Below are 16,294 nucleotides of genomic sequence, written 5' to 3'. Positions count from 1 at the left end.
CCATGCCATCTGCTTAGATTAGACATGCTTTGTGTGAATGCCTCCTGTTTGCTTTCTATATCAGATATGTGAATTATGCAATGCCATGTTTTCAGTCAGTTATCATATATGTGAATTATGCACCGCCATGGAGCCAGGCATCATATATGTGAATTATCTCATGCCGTCTTTTTTTTCATTACATATTCCATTTGTCGACAATCTGTGTATATTGAACTACTCTTCATGTGTATCAGCCATTTGAGCCGGTTATGGAATAATCTGGAGTGAAAACAAGGTCTTCAGAGCAAGCAATGGTACCTGTTGAATCATATATCTCGATGGTTACAGGGAGCTCCTCAGAGGAGGATTCAGAGACAGATGACCAGTCCTATATCCCACCTGAGGTGTATGCTCTAAGTTGCAATGTTTATATTTCTCATATGATGCATATGGTGTCTTGCATTGCTTAGTTTAGACATCATATGCACAATATTGAATTCCATCTGCTTAGTTTAGAGATCATACATGCGAGTGCCAGCTGCTTAGTATATGAATCAATTATGTAAATTATATCATGACATCCTGTATACTTAGACAACATGCATGTGAATTATTTCATCCCAACCTATTTTAAAAAGACATCATATAGTTTTGTCATGTCATCCTGTTTAGGTACTCATCATATGTTGAATTATGCCATTATATCCTGTTAAGTTATCCATCATATATCTGAAACTGTGTCATGCTATCCTGTTTAGTTAGGCATCATATATGTGAATTTGTGTCATGCTGTCCTGTTTGCTTAGACAACATATATGTGAATTACCACATCTATCTATCATACAATGTCTGTACGTTCAATTTCTTTTCTTGTTTATCAGCCATTTGAATTGGAGGGGGTGATGGCAGTATCTAAGGGAGCAAAACCCCGTTCTTCACAAAAGACAGTGCTACCCGTCGATGCAGATAGAACCATGGTTGTATTGGCCCACAAACTAGCCCCACCACACATAATCGAGACCCATCCAGATTGCACACTTACACCGTTGGGCAGAGAACCAGCATAACCCATCTAACTGCAACCCTAGCAGATAGTAACCCACTTCTAGTTGACAAAGCACCATGTCCACCACAGAGTACCCCCACACGAGCAGTTTGTAAAGCTACTACAGTGCCCAAAGCACGAAGACCACCACAGCTAACCCAAACTCCACGTTTAAAGCAGAAGAGCAATTGTTCTCAGGCCAGATTCCATAGCTATGGTCCATACTCCTTTGCTGTTGCATCACTGTATTTACTCATACCAACTACTTTCGAATTTGAAGGATCCAATTGAAACTCCAATGGCGCAACAGGTATGTTTTAAACCTATTTCTTTAACTGGATTGCTGTTCTAACTTCTTGCTCTATGTTGATTTCAGTTTAAGTTGGATAAACAGTTATGTTCTCATGCGATGCACATTACAAGTGCTGCCAATGCTGTGTAGTTTCTCACACTTATATTATGTCTATGCTGCTGTGTCTTAAAAATATATGAGTTGAACTGTGTCTCTATCTTGATTAGGAAGATAAACTAGAATGATATGGACAATACAGTGACCATAGTACATACTCCCTCCGTCCACCAATAAGTGTACTTCTAGCTTTTGTCCTAGGTCAAAGTTTTAAAACTTTGACCAACTTTATAGGGAAAAGTACTAGCATTTATGACACTAAATTAATATCACTAGATCTATTTTGAAATGTACTTTCATAATATATCAATTTGATGTCATATATGTTATCACTCTTTTATATATAGTTGGTCAAAATTTCAAAACTTTGACTTAAGACAAAAGCTAGAAGCACACTTATTCGCGGACGGAGGGAGTAGATATATGTTTGTTTCATGTTGTTATCCTGTCCACCTTACTACTGAACCGGTTTACCGAAATGAGTTTCGTATACTACAAGCTAAACCCGTGATGTGTCTGCTTGTTTCTCTTGTAGTATGCAAACAGAATATTGGAGAAGAGCACCCCACTATGCAATGGTAGAGAAAGTAATGCAGATAAGGTTCAAGATAGGGAGACGACCCTGTTGCTCCCCAAGAAAGGTAATAAAAACGATCTTGTAGACAGTGAGAAAACCCCATAGTCCTGCGTTGATGTAGTGTTCAAGTTACTGGCTAGTACCGCTGGCACAAGCTCTTCGTACTCGCTGCCTGAATCACTTCGGCTTCTTCAGTCTCAGCTACAAGCTGAAAGGCATCAGTCAGCTGTGCTACGGACATAAGCCGAGGAACTGAGGAAGTCCCTGCATAATTCAGATGCGTACTTTCTTGTGCAACAACAAGCACTGGAGGATTTAAGCGCCAAATAGGAGAAAGTTAATAAGCTTGCTAAGCATCTTGCCAGCATTATGGGTACCCTGGATATTGTTTCTTGAACTCTTCTGAAGTGGTTTCAGTTCTGGAGTCTTGCTGCAGCGTTTATATGCTGCTTTGTTCCCTATATTTGCACTGGTGGCGAACTTTGATGCCCAGTGGATGTAATATGTGTAATAGCCGTGATAGCCTAGCATAAGTTGCTTTCTTATTTGTTTCCTCGTTGTCTTGTTTATTTGTTTGCTTGTATTCAGTGCAGTTCTTTTTCCGCGGTTTGCTAGTGGCTGCAATAACCTATTTTTTAAAACTAGGCCACTATAACCATGGGCTAATATTTACTATAGTGACACTGGGCCTCCTACGGGCCATACAAACAGTGGGACTTCTACAGGCCATAGAAACAGTGGGCCCTCTACGAGTTGTAGAGACAATGGGCCTTCTACGGGCCGTAGAAACAATGGGCCTTCTACGGGCAGTATCATCAATGGGCCTTATACGGGCCGTATGATCGATTGGCCAAACATGGGCCAAATAGACTACATTATGGCCGTAAACGGGCTAGAGTTGGAATCGTCCATTCATGGGCCGACCATAATGGGCCATCGTTAATAGGCCGTATTTGATGACGCTATGAAAATGGCCCAATGTATTAATGGACCACAAACGGGCCGACTGTAACCACGGGCTGAATTTGGCCCACAAGTAGAAAATGACAGTAACGGGCCTTAAGTAAACGAATGCTGGAAATGAGCCCAAGAATAAATGGGCTCTGAGAAGGCCAAAATATAACATGGGCTGGAAACAGCCCAACGCAGTAACGGGCCGTTAATGGGTATACAGTGATACACTGTTCATTACGGGCCAGTTTCACCACGGGCTGTTAATGGGTGTAACGTGATACACTGTTCATGACGGGCCAGTTTCACCACGGGCCGTTAATAGGCCAAGAGTTACATAGGGCCTCATATGGGCCGAAAGACGTCATGGGCCATACATGGGCCAAAAGTGAAAATGGGCTAGAATCATATTGGATGGCCCATATGACACTACTGGGCCTAATTCGGATAGGGCGTAATGGGCCTTGGGTTAGCGGGCTATAAATGGGGTATATGCGAACAGGCCGTTAACAGGCTTTCCATGGGCCGGCCTGCCACCTTTTGACCAAGTCAAACGGGCCAGCCTTTTCAAAGGAATGGGCCTCTATTGGGCCGTGGCACGTGTCGACGTATCATAGGCGCCTTCTATCCAATTAGTGGATGGCATCTGTCTCAGCGAAGAGCCGACACGTGTTTCCTCCAGCCAATGATGATTTTACACGTGGAAAATCCCCATTGGTCAGGGCTATTAACGGGTTATCGGATCCAAACCCGACCCGATAGCTTAACGGCGTTCCGTTACGGTGGATGCCACGTGTCGGTCACCCTTGATGAAAGCATTTCTGTGACGCGCGATTTATTGTCATGGAAGTGGACACTTCCGTGATGACAATTTTGGTAATGTCATGGAACACTTCTATGATAGCACAGGTATGACTATCTTGATTCTGTCATAAAATCGTCATGGATGTACATGCATGACAAAAAACGCGACCTACCATGACAAACACGTATCATCACGGAAGTGTATTTTTTTGTAGTGAATACATTTATTGCTTCATAGAATTTCGATGGTTGCCATCAATAATGTCGACTATTTATTGTGTGCGTCTTTGCTATGCCAATTTTTTACTATAGCAGCCTAGCAGGCATGGTTTACCCATAGGCTTCTGTTATTCTTATGTTTTGGGTGTCAACTAAATTGATGCCATTTTAGGTTATGCCTAACATTCTTTTCATACTCTGCAAATTAATAGCATCCATCTAAAACCACAGGCTACTCCACCATCGGTGAAAATCCCCTACAGAATGATGCTGGATGTCCTTTTAGAATCTTTGGGCCTGCCATTGGCTGAGTATCGAACCAAAGTATGCGAGGATGGTTTGAAGTTACAAAGAATCCCATTTTCGTTCAGATATGCACACCTTTTTGTCATCTAGAATCTGTGCATTTAGGTTTATATTATTAATTCAGTTTTAGCTGTTTAGATCAAAACCATAATCTTGCGTGTAGATTAAACAGACTATTTCTCACTTTGAGGACTCCGTTTTGTTCATCGGAAAGTTTTTTCCCTGTGTCGTACTTCCAAAAATGAATTGAAATTACTAAGATTCATGCAAGTTACTTGGCAAAGAAAATTGTTCTCTGCATAGTGGATACATGTACTGATCATAGATTCAGATGTAGGCTAGGTTTCTGTTATCCGAAAACACACATTATATTGCCTTTGTTTTTACATAAAGATGTAGATGCTGAGAAGTATATTATTCTGATTGTTGAGTCGGTCTATGGTGTAACTTCGTGTTTTTTCTTTTGTGGATACATTTGTAAAGAAGTGACATGGCTTAAAAACCCATATTAAATGTTGTGGAAAAAAACCATATTAAATGGTGTCCTTGAATAGGGAATAAAAGTGGGAGCAGATTGACTCTTTGTAGTGCTCGTTCAAATGTAGGTCAGGTGTTCTGTGATCTAAAACAACACATTATACTTCTTTGTTTTTACATCGAGGTGTAAATGTTGAGAAGTATATTATTCTTATTATTTTTACTGTGTGTGCATGCTCATAACTAAAACAACTAATTCATGTTTTTTTTAAATGCGCACATGGATTCAAAAATACACATGTACTTCCAGCGGCATGATTTTGAATGGGACTTTGTACTACCAAATTAGAATGTGTATATACATCTCATTATAGACAATATAATACCCTTGTTTCATACTAAAACGGATTAGACTTCTTAGATACATATTGTTTCAAATAGAACTCTATGCTGCCAAGTTTAAATGTGTATATACATCTATTGTAGACAACAAGCGCCTGGTTTCCCCAACTAAGAGAGATTAAATTTGTTGTCATATGTGCTTGCCCGTAACAAAATCAACTAAACCATGGATTTCTTTTCATCACTAACATGGAATCATCAGGTCTCTGCGCTATTTGGTGCAACGGTTTCGCGGCGTGATAACCATATTTTAGCATTCTATTATAATTATCTAATAGATCCTTGCAAAATTAAAATATTTTCATCGACAACATGGCTTTAGCGGGTCTCTGAGCCATTTGGCGCAATAGGTCAACTAGTATACTAGAAGATGGGCACCGGAGGTGGGCCTGGGTGAGCACAACCCACCAGGGCACGCCTAGGTGGGTTGTGCCCGCCTGGTGGGCCCCCTCTGGTAGTTATTTGCTCCAATAATTCTTAAATATTCCATAAAAAATCTCTGTGAAGTTTCAGCTTGTTTGGAGTTGTGCAGGATAGGTAGCCTGGCGTAGATTTTCCTGGTCCAGATTTCCAGTTGCCGGAATTCTCCCTCTTGGTGTGTACCTTGCAAATTATGAGAGAAAAGGCATTAGAATTACTCCAAAAAGCATTATTATGGATAAAAACATCATAAATAACAGTAAGAAAACATGATGCAAAATGGACGTATCAACTCCCCCAAGCTTAGACCTCGCTTGTCCTCAAGCAAAAACCGAACTCGAAAAACATGTCCACATGCTTTGAGAGAGAGGTGTCGATAAAAACAAAATACGGATATAGAAGCATCATGTTGATTATTATAACATCAACACATTTAAACATTAGACTTTTATCATAGAACTTTTATCATACACTTCTCATCAATAAGTAACAGTTCATCACACAATCGAAGTATAAAGCAAAAACTCTATTGAAAACGAACAAACTGTGTTCTCAGCCAACTTTGCAACTACATTCATTGTCTTTTCAGCAAGGGTCACGTGTTGAAGCCTTTAGTCAAGTCCACATACTCAACCATAATATAGCATTCTATGATTGCTAACACTCATCGCGTACACATGAGCAAAACGTTTCAATCGGACACATAGAAAGATAGGGGCTTATAGTCTCACCTCCCAACATATTCACCTCAAGGGTGATGTCAACAATAATAACTCATGCTATCTATATTCAACTAGAAATATGTGCCTAGATCTTTCCTCACAGCATATGATGCTTGCCAAAGGAGAAAAATAAAAAGGAATAGAAGGAAAACTTTGACTCTTTGCATAAAAGTAAATACATAAAAGTAAAAGATAGGCCCTTCGCGGAGTGAAGCAGAGGTTGCCATGCGCTTATTTGTTTGTATTCTCTACCCCTTAGTGCAAAAGAACGTCACGTTGCATTGCCCCTTGTGATAGCGACCATTATTATGCAGTCTGTCGCTTTTATTCTTCACAATCACAAGTTCGTGCAATACTCAAATTTCTATTACACTAGATGATCTCACACATTTAGAAGCAATTTTATTGCCCTTTTGCACCGATGACAACTTACTTGAGGGATCTTTCTCAATTCCGAGGTAGGTATGGTGGAAACTTGATAATAAGATTTGGGTTTAAGGGTTTTCGGATGCACAAGTAGTATCTCTACTTGGTGCGGAATATTTTGGCCAGCAAAGATAGGGGCAAGCATCACATGTTAAAGGATCTATGACAATATGACTTCTATGTGAATATAAACAAACATAGACCATTAAGTTGTCTTCCTTGTCCAACGTCAACAATTTCGGCATATAATATTTTGATGAGGGCACACAATCAAAAAAGATTTTAGGATAGTATAATTATATGTGAATCTTCTCTTCCCTTATTAATTCTTTCACGAGTTGCATCATTGACAAATGCTATATTTGTTAATCTGTAATAAAATTTTCTACTTACACTTTTCCTTATGTGGTGCCATCACCTACCATAGGATTAGCATACGGTCTTATTCATTTATTTCCTTTCTTTTTTTTCTTTCTTATTTATTTTCTTTAATTGCAACATGAAAGTAAAGAAGAAAAAACTCAAACTAAACTTTATTACATAACTTGCACATGATTACAAGGATAGATCACTAAGCAAACTCTCAAAGAAGAAAGGATCGAACTATACTTTTATTCATTCTAAAGAAAAAGATCAAACTAAGATAAGTAAAAGCAAAAAGATAGTGGGATGATACGATAACGGGGCACCTCCCCAAGCTTGGCGGAAGCCAAGGGGAGTGCCCATACCCGATACTCAATTCTCCTTTGGTGGTGAAGAAGATGGTGGTGGTGACGACAATTGTGCCTTCAACTTTTTCATATTGTAGTTGAGGAGAGCAATTTCCTCCTTTAAATCATCGACTTCCAACTCCAGCTTCAAGATCTTGTCACATAAATTCCCTTTGCTTTTCTACTGAAAACGAGAAGGAGTAGATTGATTTTTAGAACGGTTAGCTCTCTTAGGGAGACTTGACTTCTTGAACTCCACGTGCATATCCCCAAGTTGAGGTAGAGGAACATCCTCCTCCTCTGAGCTTGAATCATTGATCCTGATCAAGTGAGCATCCTCCTCGTCATCTGTAGTTCGACCATATGGAGATAGGTCCTCATAGGTCTTTGGGTCAGCAATGAGATGTGAGACATAGCTCTCTCCATCGGAGTCTCGAGACGACATATTTTCAAAACTACGCAGAAAACATCAAGAAAAGAGAACAGACGATTTCTCCGCGATACGGTGATCAAGAGGTTCGGGAAGTATATATAGATTTTTTATCTTGGTGGACAAGCATTAAGAAGAGAAACGGAGTCCGGAAGGTGTCCCAGGTGGGCACAACCCACCTGGGCGCACCAGGCAAGCCTGGTGTGCCGTGGTGTCTTGTGCCCACCAGGGGACGCTTCCTGGAAGTTTGTTTATTTCCAAAATTCTTAAATATTCCAAAACTGATAAAAATTATTTTTGCGGATTTTTCAAAGTCCGTTTACTTACCGTATCACGTACCTCCTTATTTTCACGATTCTGGAGTGTTCCGGAAGGACTCTTTTATGTGTTCTTCTAGTGTCAAAGTTTGGATAATATTACTTTCAACATTAATGGGCGTACCTGAGATATAGTGCTTTATTCGTTGCCCATTGATAACCTTCGTGTTAGTACCTTTGGAATTATTTATTTTGATGGCTCCAGACCATTAAACTTCCTCGATGACATAGGGGCCTTCCCATTTTGAGAGGAGTTTTCCTGCAAAGAATCTAAAACGAGAGTTGTACAAAAGAATATATTCTCCAACTTTAAATTCACGCTTTTGGATTCTTTTGTCATGCCATCTTTTCACTTTCTCTTTGAATAATTTTGGATTTTCATAATATGGGGTTCTCCACCCATCTAACGAGCTAATATCAAATAACCTCTTTTCACGAGCAAGTTTGAAATCATAGTTGAGTTCTTTGACTGCCCAAAATGCTTTATGTTCTAACTCAAGAGGCAAATGACAAGCTTTTCCATAAACCATTTTATAAGGAGACATATCCATAGGATTTTTATATGTTGTTCTATAAGCCCAAAGTGCATCATCTAATTTCTTAGACCAATTCTTCCTGGACCTATTGACAGTCTTTTGCAAAAATAATTTTATTTCTCTATTGCTAAGTTCAACTTGACCACTAGACCGAGGATGATAGGGTGATGCAATTCTATGGTTAACATCATACTTGGAAAGCATTTTACGGAAAGCACCATGAATAAAGTGTGAACTACCATCAGTCACTAAATATCTAGGGACTCCAAACCTCGGGAAAATAATTTCCTCAAGCATTTTTGTAGAGGTGTTTGATCAACACTATTAGTTGGAATAGCTTCTACCCATTTAGTAACATAATCAACATCAACCAAAATATGTGTATACCCATTAGAGGAAGGAAAAGGTCCCATGTAATCAAATCCCCAAACATCAAATGGTTCAACAGCAAGTGAATAATTCATAGGCCTTTCTTGACGCTTACCGATATTACCTATTGTCGGTGTCCTGGACTTGGGGGTATCCAGTCCTGCCTGCCTGCGGTCCACCATGTGGCTGCAACAACGGCCTGGTATGGCCCAGCTTCAACAACAACACAGCAAGACCCTCGCGAGGGGCCAAGCCTCGCGAGGCGGATGACGCAGAGACCCCTGAAGGAGTTGGCCTCCTCAGGAGGGCTCCTAAGGGGCGGAGAGATCTATGCAGCTACCTCATGAGGTTCAGCTAACGTGAGCCATGACGACCAAGGCCATGCGGGCGCAGAGCGCAGGTTTCCTCTTCGGTTCAAGGAAGGCAAGCCACAGGCTTGGAGTCCCGAGGAATCAGCCAAATGTTTCCATTCTGGTGCAACAAGACCAAGACCGCCAAGACGGCAGGACGGAGGTCATCACCGAGCCCACCGTAGCGTCACGACCAGAGGCTTTTCGCAGGTGAAGACTACTTTTGTCAGGATAGACTGTACTGCTTGTCCACTTTCAAATCCAGTCGTTGTGGAATCCGTTCCCGCTCATGTTTGGGAGGACCAAGGCACTATATATAGGGCTTAGCCACCACCATAGAGGAGGATCGATTCCTTCCGAAGCAACACACCAGCTCAAGAACACCTCACCTCCTGAGGCTTGTTCGTCCCCGTACTAGTTCATCCATAGCCCCTCGAGGCAATCCACCACACCACACTAGAGTAGGGTATTACACCACAACGGTGGCCCGAACTAGTATAAATCTCTGTGTATTTCTGTCTCAGTGAGCTCTTCACGCTAGGCTAGGGAGGATCACGAGTACGCAGGCTGGGCAGGTTGAGATATCCGCACGCACCCCAGTGATTGAACCTCTCACGAGTTGCCGGATCCCGAAATCTGACATTTGGCGCGTGAGGTAGGGGTGCGTCGGATCTCCTCTTCCATCGACCAATCCTCCTCCGCTCCACCAACGCCATGGTCGGCGCCCCGAGAGCCCATGTCGAGCACTGGGTCGTCCAGACCTCCTCGGCGGCACCCACCGGCGAAGAAGACCTCCACTCCGCCCTGCTCGCGGCCTGCGTTCCGCTGGGGGCAACCGGCCGCGTGGGGCGCGCGGTGCAGCCTTCTCCTCTGGCGCCGCACCGTAGCCGCGCAGCTGCGTGATCTGCAAACTACGCTGCAGCAACTGCTCCGCACTCACGCAGGGAACAAGCAAACATGCGGGCGGCAGACAACGTGGCACGTGAGCTTTTGCGCTGTAGGCTGCTTGAGAGTGGCCACGACGCCCTGCTGGAGCGGTTCGCCGAGCTGCTAGATGCGGCGTGCAGGTGGGCGGTGTCGTTCTGCACCCTCCCCACATTGCAGGCGATGGTGGGGGCGCATGCTCATCCCCGACACAGCCGCGCGCCCTCTCCCAGGGACCACAGAGAGCCTCTCAATGCTAATCAGCCTCGTGGAGCAGCCCGCGCCGCCCCGAACGTGCCCCCTCTGCACTGGGCTGCTCCGGACGACACCACCAGGGGCCGTGTTGGAGCACCGGCCTCTGGCGTTGCAGGACTAGAGGATGACAGAAGGGGGTAGGAGCGTTAGGCGGCCGGGTGGCGCCCCTGGCGCGAGTATCCCGGAAGCCTACATTCCCGTCGCGATGGATCCAAGGCACGCGCTAGGAGAGGGCCCCAGCCGACCCCCCAAGCCAGGCTGGGTGCAGGATATACACGAGGCCGAGCTCTCCTTCGAACCACCGCCAAGCCCTGCCAACGTCCCCAACGGCGGCAGCCTCTGGGTACAGTTAGCACCGCAGGGGCACGCTTACACTGACCATGGTTCATAGGTAAACCAAGACGCGGTGACCACCACGACCGTCAGGGCGATGGGCCCCCCTCAAGAGCACGAAGGACATTGGGAGCAGCGCAGGGGGGAGCCCAGTGGAAGGGCCCTCCTCGTGCTGCATGGAGCAGGATCCAGCCTGGAGGTAGGTTCCCTGCCGGTGAAGGCGCCGGCGAGCCCTTCCCCTTGCCAGGGGGCTTACGGTCGCCGAGGACGCCGTCAGCGTCCCCTTGGCCCTTGTCCTTGTCCTGGTTTCAGGTCTCCCCAATGGTGGTCAGGGGCGGCACACGGCGGGGTCCTCATCGAGCGACATGAAGCAAGGCCCCGGCCTGTGAAGGTCTCCGCTCGTGACACTCTCACATAATAATGAGTGGGGCTGTTGTCGGTGTCAAAACCGGCGGATCTCAGGTAGGGGGTCCCGAACTATGCGTCTAAGGCTAATGGTAACAGGAGGCAGGGGACATGATGTTTTACCCAGGTTCGGGCCCTCTCGACGGAGGTAATACCCTACTTCCTGCTTGATTGATCTTGATAGAGTGGGGCTGATATGAGTATTACAAGAGTAGATCTACCACGAGATCGTAGAGGCTAAACCCTAGAAGATAGCCTATGATTATGATTGTTGTTGTCCTACGGACTAGACCCTCCGGTTTATATAGACACCGGAGGGGGCGAGGGTTATACAGAGTCGGTTACAAAGAAGGAGATCTAACATCCGGATCGCCAAGCTTGTCTTCCACGCAAAGGAGAGTCCCATCCAGACACGGGACGAAGTCTTGAGTCTTGTATCTTCATGGTCCAACAGTCCGGCCAAAGTATATAGTCCGGCTGTCCGGATACCCCCTTATCCAGGACTCCCTCAGTAGCCCCTGAACCAGGCTTCAATGACGATGAGTCCGGTGCGCAGATTGTCTTCGGCTTTGCAAGGCGGGTTCTTCTCCCATCAATGTTGTAGCGAACAGTGTCCAGCTTCCCATCAATGTTGTATTCCTCGGCTTATGTGCCTCAATAATGGGCATCTCCATGTGTCGGGCGAATAGGAGGAGCAGGAGCATTTTTACATTTGCCACCCTGACCCTGCAGGCAAACCGTCTATTTGAAGAGATAGGGATCCTCAGATCCAAATCTCACCTTCTTCCCTCAAGCAAGCATTCCACAGAGCGCATCCGGAGAAACCATTCCATCATGGCCGGTCGCCGCAGCTCCTCTTCTCGCTCCCTTAGCTCTAGGCCAGGCGATTGGGAAAAATGTTTTGTCCCCCACAGCCGTTTAGTAGAGTTGCAGACCCAAGGGTTTCTTCCACCAGTGTACATGGTCCCCGTCCGAGCCGGACTAGCCACCTACAATGGTGGGGCGCAAGCGAAGAGATCTCCTAACCCTTCTCAGGGCGAGCGGGTATGCCTCATCCCATATTTGCTAAGAGGCATCGGGTTTCCAATCCACCCATTCCTTCGCGAGCTTTTGGAGTTCTACGGCCTCCAGTTGCATAATTTTACCCCCCGCCTCCGTGCTGCATATCACAGGATACGTTGCCCTCTGTGAATTATTTCTGGGCTGCGAGGCTCACTTCGAGTTGTGGAAGAAGTTATTCTGCCTCATCCCTCATAATCAGGGGGGATCTATATATCAACTGGGCGGAGCCAAAATATGGCGCGTCGCCCAGACCGGATACCTGTCCAGCACTCCAAAGAAGGCATCCGAAGATTGGCCCTCAGAATGATTTTATGTAGATGACGTTCCCCTTCCTGATCCAGTCTGGACGGGCCTCCCTGAGTTTAATAACGCCCCGCTGAAGAAATGCTAGAGTTGGCGCCCTCGGAGCCCTCAGGAAGAAGATGCCAAAGAAGTCCACTTCCTGATGAGTAGGATAAAGACACGGCCCAATCAGGACTGACAATAGTCGAGGTTATATAAATATGCATAATGCGGGGGGTACAGCCACTTCAATATCGGGGGAACCCCATGTGGCACTTCAACGGGGAAGACGATGCCACCCGTTGCGGTCATAAAGGTCCGGACTCCACCACTACTCTGGCGAGAATACTGTCCGATTTATACAAAGAAGAAGAAGAGGAGTTCCTCCGCATCAAACCGCGAGATGGATTTTCTATGTACAACCCCCCAAGCTGGGTGAGCTGTTACGCTTTACTCAACTCTATCCATTCTTGTGCCCTTCATCACAATCATTTTACCTTGATATTTCTAAACAGGAACTGAGGAAGGCTGTGAAAGAGTTCAACAGCCCTCCTCCGCAGCCAGAGGATCCTGGTCGGGCCCTCGACCCCGGACTTGAACAAGATCCGGATATATCCGTGGAGCTTGTCGACGGGACATTTTATCAGGCAAGCCGCAATGGCACCTTGGTGGCTATTATCGCCGATTATCCCGGACTGCTCCCTGCCCCGTGTAAGCAAAGCTGAAGCTTTAACTTCTGAAGATGATTCCTTCCTTATACCATGCCTTATGTAGAAATATCTTATTTTTATAGAGACTACCATCGGAATGCGGTGCCGAGCCCCTGGGGGCTCATCAGCAAAGGGCATCCGGGCCAGGCAGGCTCAAGAGGAAGTTGGTTAGGGTTGAAACGCCGTCACAGAGGTATAGTTAAAATCTGCTCTGTGATTATCGTGTTTGAAATGTAACAGCTTCCATCGTGTCCTGGCAGAAAGAGTAGTCGCCGGACTACATCCGGAGATCCTGCCGGTCACGCCTCTACAAGCCGGATTCCTGAACCGGCTTCATGAGAGGAGGCCAATGTGGGGCCGATGCCGAATTGTCCTCCGACAGAGGATGCGGATAGGCTCTCCGCCATGAATTCTGAAGTACAGAGCGCCATGAATCACCGGCACCGAAGGGCCGTACTTCACGATGGTATCTTTTCCTAAGAGGCATTCAATGCCTTCAATTCAGGAGACGCATACATCCGAGCTGCCCAAGATGGACTCGCCCGAGCGACGGACCAGTATGCAAAAGATATACGGGTAAGAAAATTTGATAAGCATGTATATCAGTAGCCCCTAAGACTTGAAACAGTTGGAAGAACTGATTTAAGGATCATTGTATGCACATGTCCTTGTAGAGAAGAATACCCATTTGTCTCGCGAGCTAGATGAGTGCAAGACCCAGCTGAGGGCCGCAGTTGCCAAACTAGAGGAATCCCAAAAGGCCTCATCTGGTAACACTTGTATTAGTAGAGAAATTTTAGGAACATATACTAGTTAGTATTTGGCTTGCTTTATAAGTCTAATAGAAAATTCTGCAGACAACCCCGGGGAGAATCCGGAGACCGGAAAAGAGAGTGAGTCACATCTCCAAAGACAGCTAAAGGCTATCGAGCATGTGCTTACGTAGGTTAGGCAGGAGAAAAATAATCTCCAAGATGCCAACATCCGGCTGGGCGTCGAATTAGCAAATGTTCGAGCTCAGCTTGCAGACTCCGTGAAGGAGAACAGGAGGCTTCCTCGCGGCATATATGGTAAGTGCTTAAACGAACTACAGTATAGTTCGGTGAGGAAGTGTATTGAAAGAGTTTATATCTGTAGGTATGCTGACGGGCCGTCCTGAAGAGGAGATGCTCGGGTCCGCAGGCGATTTGCGCAAGATCTCTCACAACTTCATGGACGAGCTCGACAGGTGATGCAGGGTATTGCCCAGGCCTTGTGGCCATCCGCTTCCCTGCCAATAGACATGGGGGCACTCATGGATATGCTCCAAGGAGCACGACGGCACTTCCGGTTATTGAAGGTATCAGCCTGCCGACAAGGTGCAAGGGAAGCCTGGGCCATGGTGAAGACGCGATACGCCAAGATTGACCCAAACCATTGTCGGTGTACTAGAGTAGGGGTACCCTATTACCCCGAACTTGTGCACGGGCGGTCGCAGCATCCCGCGGCAAGGCTTGCCGGGTGACCGCCAAGACCCTCCGTGGTTCCCTTGAAGACCATTCAAGAACAAAGTACTCAAACCAAGGCCCCGGCAAGAGGAGCTTGCCGGGAAGGCCAACCAAGGCCCCGGCAAGAGGAGCTTGCCGGGAAGGCCAACCAAGGCCCCGGCAAGAGGAGCTTGCCGGGAAGGAGACAAGACCCCGGCAAGAGGAGCTTGCCGGGAAGGCCACTCAAGGCATACCAAGAAAGCTTGCCGCGACACGCCGCGCGTCCCGGCAAGACCCGGTGAGCGACAAGCTCCCGAACACAACAAGACGACGACCGCGGCAAGGAGCTTGCCGCGGGAAAACCCCCACTTCGTGCCCGCGCTCCAACACACCTGCTAACGTGTCGCTCTGGGACTCTCCCAAGCGCATGTGGCAGGAGGCCGTGCAGCTAGGGGTGCGCGGTGGCAAGCAGGCGCTGACAATATAACCATCGTGGCAAACGGTGGCGTACCTAGCGGTCCGTTTCGGTACTGTTTAGGCGACACAGATGGGCATTCAATGACCTTGTCCCCTGCCGGCAGAGTTAGGTAGGGTGCACTGTGTCCACAGTAGCGGTAGCTGCACCTACCGCATCTTTTTCCATTTTTACCCTTCTAGTCTACGTTGCCACCTGTGGGTAACCCCTTGAAAGTTTAAAAGGAGGCCCGAGCGCAACTTAGAGGGGGTTCGGCCGCAATGAAGAAGAGGTTCGGCTCATTCGAAACATCAGGAACACTCTCACGCTCAGTCTGGCAGCGTCCATCGCTCCTGAGCAAGAATTCAATACACACAAACAAGCAGCAGTAAGGTTTTACGCATCCGTGCGGCCTGAAGCTGGGTAAAACCGCTCGCGTGTACTGCCTCGATCCGCTCTTTGTGCGCTCTCCGCCTCCCACCGAACCGAAAGGGGCCCTGTCCCCATAGGTGTTGGTGGATCAGCCTCCCCCGACATCTTTGGCGTGCCAGGTAGGGGGCAGCGCCTGACGCTGCAGCAGCGGCGGAGGGATCGGCGGTCAGTGCAGCACCTGGCACTCCTGCGGCCTCAGGGCCGTCGGTGCGATCACCAGATCCCCCGCCAGCTTCCTCGGCGGCAGCCTTGGCGTGCGCGATTGCCGGAAGCTTTTCCGGCAACCACCTTTCTGTACAAGTCTTGCCGCTGTTGCATGTAATCCTTTGTACAGAGCCGGGCGCAGACCCCGTGCACCAGTAAAGTTCATGTGCCCCGCACATCTTGTCAGTTTCTTTATGCTATAATCCTTTTTCGCATATGTTATCTGACACTTTGTGCAGCACCAGACCCCGGTAAGCGATAACGAGCCCGAGGCTCCATATCATTGCTTTATTTCTCTGTTTCTTTCTCAAAAGA

The sequence above is a fragment of the Triticum dicoccoides genome, chromosome 5B (assembly GCF_002162155.2).
Source record: "Triticum dicoccoides isolate Atlit2015 ecotype Zavitan chromosome 5B, WEW_v2.0, whole genome shotgun sequence".
In the NCBI taxonomy this organism is placed as follows: Eukaryota; Viridiplantae; Streptophyta; class Magnoliopsida; order Poales; family Poaceae; genus Triticum; species Triticum dicoccoides.
Note: the sequence above shows the minus strand (reverse complement) of the source record.